Genomic DNA, 6000 nt, shown 5'->3' with positions numbered 1-6000 from the left:
GTGTTACTGGGTATTGATCTCAAGGATATTCTACCACTGTCATATATAACCAACCTTTTTTATTTTTCTATGTTAAGACAAGGTTTCACTAAGTTGTCCAGGCTAGCCTCATACTTGTTATCCTTCTGCTTCAACCTTCTGAGTAGATGGGACTATAGGCATGAACCTCTGCACCTGGCTTCCATCAAGTGCAAATATGATTTTTAAAATTTACAGTTTTATAGGATAGTTTAAAAGAGAAACCTCTATAAATATGATTCTCTTATGTACTTACAGTATAGTTACTAGTTGAGGGCAAAGAACAAGAGAATGAGAAAGTTCTTGCTCTATAACCTGTACCTGAAGAGCATTTTAATGCTGAATTGTTGAAACACTAACCCAAATACTGGCATACTTGCTTAGGAATCTTTAGAACACTCAGAGAAAAGCTCTGGGGTGGGGGGCACCCCAGTGGGATTATGCTTATTAAAATTGATCTTATTTTTCTTTCATTGACCTCCAATTGCTATTGGAAATTTGAATACAAAAGTAGAAAACTCAGGAGTGAAATGTTGCGTTTTGATAACAAAATGTGAATTCTGCTTAGAGATCAGATCCATAGTTTAGTGAACAGAAAAGTATTCTAAAAAACAGAAGCACTTTCTTTTAGACTAGTGTGACAGTTGCTCATTTGATAAATATTAGTCTCAACCTAAAGTGTGTAGCATCTTCCTATATGTTTTTAGCACTTCCCTATTTTTGAAAGAAATAAAATATTCTTGTATATGTGTGTGTATATGTGTGTGTGTTTTGTACTGGGATTTAATCAAGGGCTGCTTTACCATTAAACTGCATACCCATCCCCTTTTTGTTTTTTATTTTGTGACAGGGTCTCACTAAGTTGCTGAGGTTGGATTGACTAGTGATCCTCCTGTGCCTCGCCTCTCAAGTTGCTGGGATTGCAGGTGAGTTTTGTGTTGTTTTAAAAACAGGAATGGATTTCTTTGACATTTGATATTGCATTTGTGTTATTTATGGTATTATAAAATTTCTTTATTTATAACTAACCCAGCAATAAGAATTACATCCTAGTAGAGTAGAAGTATGACTTTGAAGGGTTCAGTATGACAGCCACCAAGTGTATGCAAAAATTGACTTGAAATTAAGCAATATTAAAAGTTGAATTTCTCAGGCACATGACTACATTTCAAGTGCTGAGTGTTCAACCCCAGGGTTGGAAGTGCCCCAAGCATACTGTTTACTGATCCCAAAGAAAGAACTTAGGGGACTCAACAGAGAGATTTTGGACATTTTATTACTTACTTACTAATCCTTCATGGCAGGGGCCAGGGTACAATGGAGGGCCACACTGCACCTTACAGACATGGGGCATAAATAGGACAGGCCGCATGCGTACTGCACAGGTGCATTTCCTCAGAGGTTTTTTGAGTACATTACTCTACAACCAGGGTCACTCTATTTAGATCCTCTCTTAAAGACAGGGTATGAGGGAAATGATCAGTTTCCCTTCTCCATTTCCTTCATTCTCATATTCTTTTTAAAAATTTCTAAATGTATTTTTTAGTTTGTTCTAATTAGTTATACATGGCAGTAGAATGTATACATAAATGGAGTATGACTTTTCATTCTTCTGATTGTTACATGATGTAGAATCCCACTGGTTGTATAGTCTTATATGTATATAGGGTAATAATGTCAGATTAGCTCTACTATCCTTCCTACCCCACCATCCCTCCCCTCCCTTCACTTCCCTCTACCTAATCTAAAGTAACTCTATTCTTCCCTTGCCCCCTACCCCTTATCGTGAGTTAGCATCTGCATATCAGAGAGGACATTCAGTCTTTGGTTTTTGGGGTTGGCTTATTTCAGTAAGCACATTATCATATTAGAGAGCTTCTCTTACTGCAAGCTTTCCTGGGTACTGATTAGTGTTCAGTCCAACACTCTACCCCTTCAGTGCCTTGAAATCCCCTTCATGTCCCTCAGAGTCTCTGATCATTCCATGCTTTCTGTGAAGCCCTCAGGACAGGGCTCTGGAAGCACATTTCACCCATATGTTACAAGGGCAATACAAAGAGCAAGCACCTGTTAGCAAACATACTAAGTTAATTAAGATAGCATTATTAAGATAGCATTATTTTGTTTAGACACATGGGTTAAAGCACGAGAGGTATTATGTTTTAACCCAGTTCTTTTTTTTTTTTTTTGGTGCCCGGGATTGAACCCAGGGGTGTGCTTAAACACTGAGCCACATCTCCAGCCTGTTTTATTTTTTATTTTGAGACAGGGTCTCCCTAAGTTGCTTAGGGCCTTACAAAGTTTCTGAGATGGGTTTTGAACTTGCACTCCTCCTGCCTCAACCTTCCAAGTCACTGGGATTACAGGTGTGTGCCACTATCAAAGTCCATTCCACTTCATTTGCAGGTTGGACTGTCAAGGGAAGGTCTTGTGCTGCAGTCATAGGGAGTTCCAGTGGATCCAACAGTCAGTGTGTTTGATGTGATACGAAATTTCTGTTGCCAGTTCAGGAATAGGTTAGTTGTTATCAACATATGGAGAACATGCAAATGTTTAATAGGTACAAATAGCATTAAGTCAGCTCCATGAAGCAATATTCATGATACTGAACAATCTTGTGTTAGTAAATTAGCCTACATAGTAGGCGTGGCTAGGTAAGTGAACCACTCAATCTGTCTGTTTGTACTTCAGGGGCACAGAAAAAATAAGTCGCCTTTGGAATATGTCACCACTATACACTGATACAAAGTGTTCCTTGGGTGATGACATTCAAGGGTAATATTGCCTAAACTTTGAGGGCCAGATTCCCAAGATATTAGTTTTAACTTATAAATTTAGATATTCTTCTTCCTCTCAAGGAGTCAGTAAAGCAAACAACTGGGAGTTTACTCATATAGTCCAAGGACAACTAATGCCCCTTGTTTGTAATTCTGTCTTGAGGATCAAGTGGCAGTAAATTGTTACTTGTATCTTAAACTTCAGTGGAAGTGTCCTTTTCTGTAACCATGGGTGAGATAACATAGAAATGGCTGCAGGCCACTGCTGTCTGTTGGCTCACTTAGGGTCCTCAGTGCCTCAGGAAGATAAGCACTCCACCCTGCATGGAGTTGTTCACAGTTCTTGAGACTTCTTTCAGCAGGCCATTCATTCTTTCAATTAATCCAGCTTCTCCTGGATTGTATGAAAGTTCCTGGTATGTACCAGTCTTGAGGTCACTCTCAAGTACCTGTGGTGTACTATAGATGGCATTCAGTCGATTGGTCCCTTAATAGTTACCTTTGCATTGGCTCATTTGCTGGGAAAGGACTGCATCAAGCCTGTCCATGACCACACAAGTCAATGCATATTTGGTCTCTTCTGATAAGGGGAGAGATTCAATATAAGTCTACCTGCCCTTGCTGAAGTGGGGTGTAACTTTCCTTGGTGTGCACCTTGGTGGCATTTTGTCATCACGAATGCTATGATTTGGATATATGTTGTCCCTCAAAAACTCATGCATGAGACAATGCAAGAATTTTCAGACGTGAAATGATTATGAGAGTCTTGACCTAATCAGTGGATTCATCCACTGATGTGTATTAACTTGGCAGTAACTTTAGACAGGTAGGGTATGGCTTAAGGGGGTAAGTCAGTGGGGGTATGATTTTTGGGTGTATATTTTTCCTCTGGTGAATGGAGTTCCCTCTGTTTCCTGATTGCCATGTCCTGAGCTGTTTTCCTCTGCTTTGTGCCCATCTGCCATGATGTTCTGCCTTGTCTCAGACTCAGAGTAATAGAGTTGGCCATCTATGGATTGAACCTCTGAAACTCTAAGCTCCAAACAAAATTTTCCTCCTCTGTGTGTTCTTGTTGGGACTTAAGGTCACAGCAATGAAAAAGCTGCGTGAAACAGTGGGTAATGCCAAGAGCAGGCAAGACAGTTCTGGCATGCAGCAGCAACATCAGACATCTTTAGGGGCACTTTCCAGAGTGTCACAGAGGCTCACATGATCTTCTGACCAGCACGCTTTAATATGTGATGTAGTCAAGTGTCAATTTCCTCTGATGGGTCTTCCTCCAGCCATCTTATCTTTGCCTGTTGTATAACCTTGAGTGGTATTTCTGTGCAATGGGCTCCATAGCAAGAAGAACAAAGTAAGTGGCACACGATTGTCTTCTCAACAAGTTATAACATTCTTTTGCCCTCTTCCTTAACTGTGATCAGAATCCAATAGGGCTCTATATTCCTTAATCAACTGCAATAAACTGCATCCAAAGTCATCCAGAGTGATGTGAATGATAAGCTCACCGGTTTCCATGTGTCTAGTGTCTCAAGGGTTTGTGCCTGTTTCGCTGTCCATTGGGCCTGATTAAAAGCTTTAATGTGCCAGTTAGGCCAGTCCCATACTACCCTGCCTATGCAAATCACATAGGGGTCACAATAACTGAGCCAAATGAAGGATAAAAGCCCTCCAATAACTGAGTGTCCTCACAAATTCTTGAATTTGCCTTACTATGTTGGGAAGTAGAGACACCTGAACTTTATCTCTTACAGCCTAAGGTATAAACTTTGTCCCACATCTGTTTATAGAAGATTCAGAGTTCCTTCCAGTTTGGGCAGGGTTCTATGAACTCCTATTTTCTGCTGCAAATCTTTCTGTTTCCCCTAGGTCTGCTATCAGTCATGATGCTTTCTGTAGGGACTTCCGTGACAATGGGGATAATATTGACACCAGGACACCATAAATGGGGGGGATATATATATGTCCCATTTTCTTTATCCATTCATCTGTTGAAGGACACGTAGGTTGGTTCCATAGTTTAGCTGTTGTGAGTTGAGCTGCTATAAACATCAATGTGACTGCGTCACTGTAATATGCTGAAAAGTATCTGCCGAATGTTTCCAGTGGACAGTGCTACCTCTCACTTATTTTCTTTCTCCTGCATGTTGCTAAAGAAATTGGAAAGAAGTACAGGAACTTTTTATTCTGACCCCATTATGTTGAGCTGCAGTACAGAAGAAAATCACTTTTTCTGATCTTTGTTTTTTACAGATTTCTTTACATATCAAGAACCAGATTATTGTAAGTGATTTGAACAATGTGTGGATGGAAGGAGATTGATGACTTTTGACTTTGTCAAGTTCCACACCTCTAGTGGTGCTTTCTGATCTCTGTAATGTAACACGTAGCCCTTGGGCACAACCCCTGAACTTCTTTGTCTACAGTACAGTGGAGGAAAACTTTTGTTGTCCCCTCTAGGTTGAGTGTTTATATTTGTGTGAATCATCTAACAAAAGCCATATTAGCAAGAAAAAATTTAAACAAAGACAGACCCAAAGAAAAATATGACTCAAAGTAGTGTGTAGAATTTGAGACTTCTTTATCATCTAAATAGGCGAAGAGGTGCAGATTGAAGGCTACTTATGGGAAAAAAATAACAACTTTAAGATGAATGGGCCCTCAGGATATAGATGGGGCCTGTAATAGTTTTGTGAGAATGTCTTGTATTTGTTGAGAGTCGGTCTTCTTTGATCACTTCTGAGGATGAGATCTGTGACAACTGATTTCTTTTTGAAGTCTCTACTTTTAGGCAGATAAAGGATTTGAGTAGTTCAAGTAACTTATGCCCAAAATAACAGTCATCCCTCTATTCAATCTGTCTGATTTCAGGACTTACCACCCTTTTAGTTTTCCTAGACTCTCTCCTAGAACTCTGACCATCTACTTTATCTCTGATTGAATATCTAAAAAGCCATTTCATCAGCTAAGGCTAACAGAGAGAATGTTTCTTAATTAGAATATTTGGACTCTGGGGGTCCAAATGAATCAGGTCTGGCCATTTTCTCCATCAACCAAATGGAAAAAATCATGGTGAAAAGCAGAAAATATATAACATTGTAGTTCTACTAGGAAGACAAGGGAAATCTACATTTCCAGCCTTGTCTTTGGGGATACAGACATGAATTCCCAGATCATATTGATAAGTCAGACCAGAAGTATG

The 6000-nt window shown here is 39.7% G+C and overlaps 1 protein-coding gene across 1 annotated transcript in view; it reads left to right on the top strand.

The window, feature by feature from the left end:
• Positions 1-865: 865 nt before the first annotated feature.
• LOC306669340 (broad substrate specificity ATP-binding cassette transporter ABCG2-like) overlaps positions 866-6000 on the top strand; it is a 59314-nt gene continuing 54179 nt past the window's right edge. Inside the window, exon 1 of the mRNA XM_079153269.1 lies at positions 866-944. The gene's annotated coding sequence lies outside the window, so the exon portion shown is untranslated. The remainder of the gene's footprint in view (positions 945-6000) is intronic.

This window comes from Sciurus vulgaris (assembly GCF_902686455.1).
Source record: "Sciurus vulgaris genome assembly, chromosome: 9".
Lineage (NCBI taxonomy): Eukaryota > Metazoa > Chordata > Mammalia > Rodentia > Sciuridae > Sciurus > Sciurus vulgaris.
The sequence above is the reverse complement of the archived record's forward strand: the minus strand, read 5'-3'. Positions and strand labels throughout refer to the sequence as shown.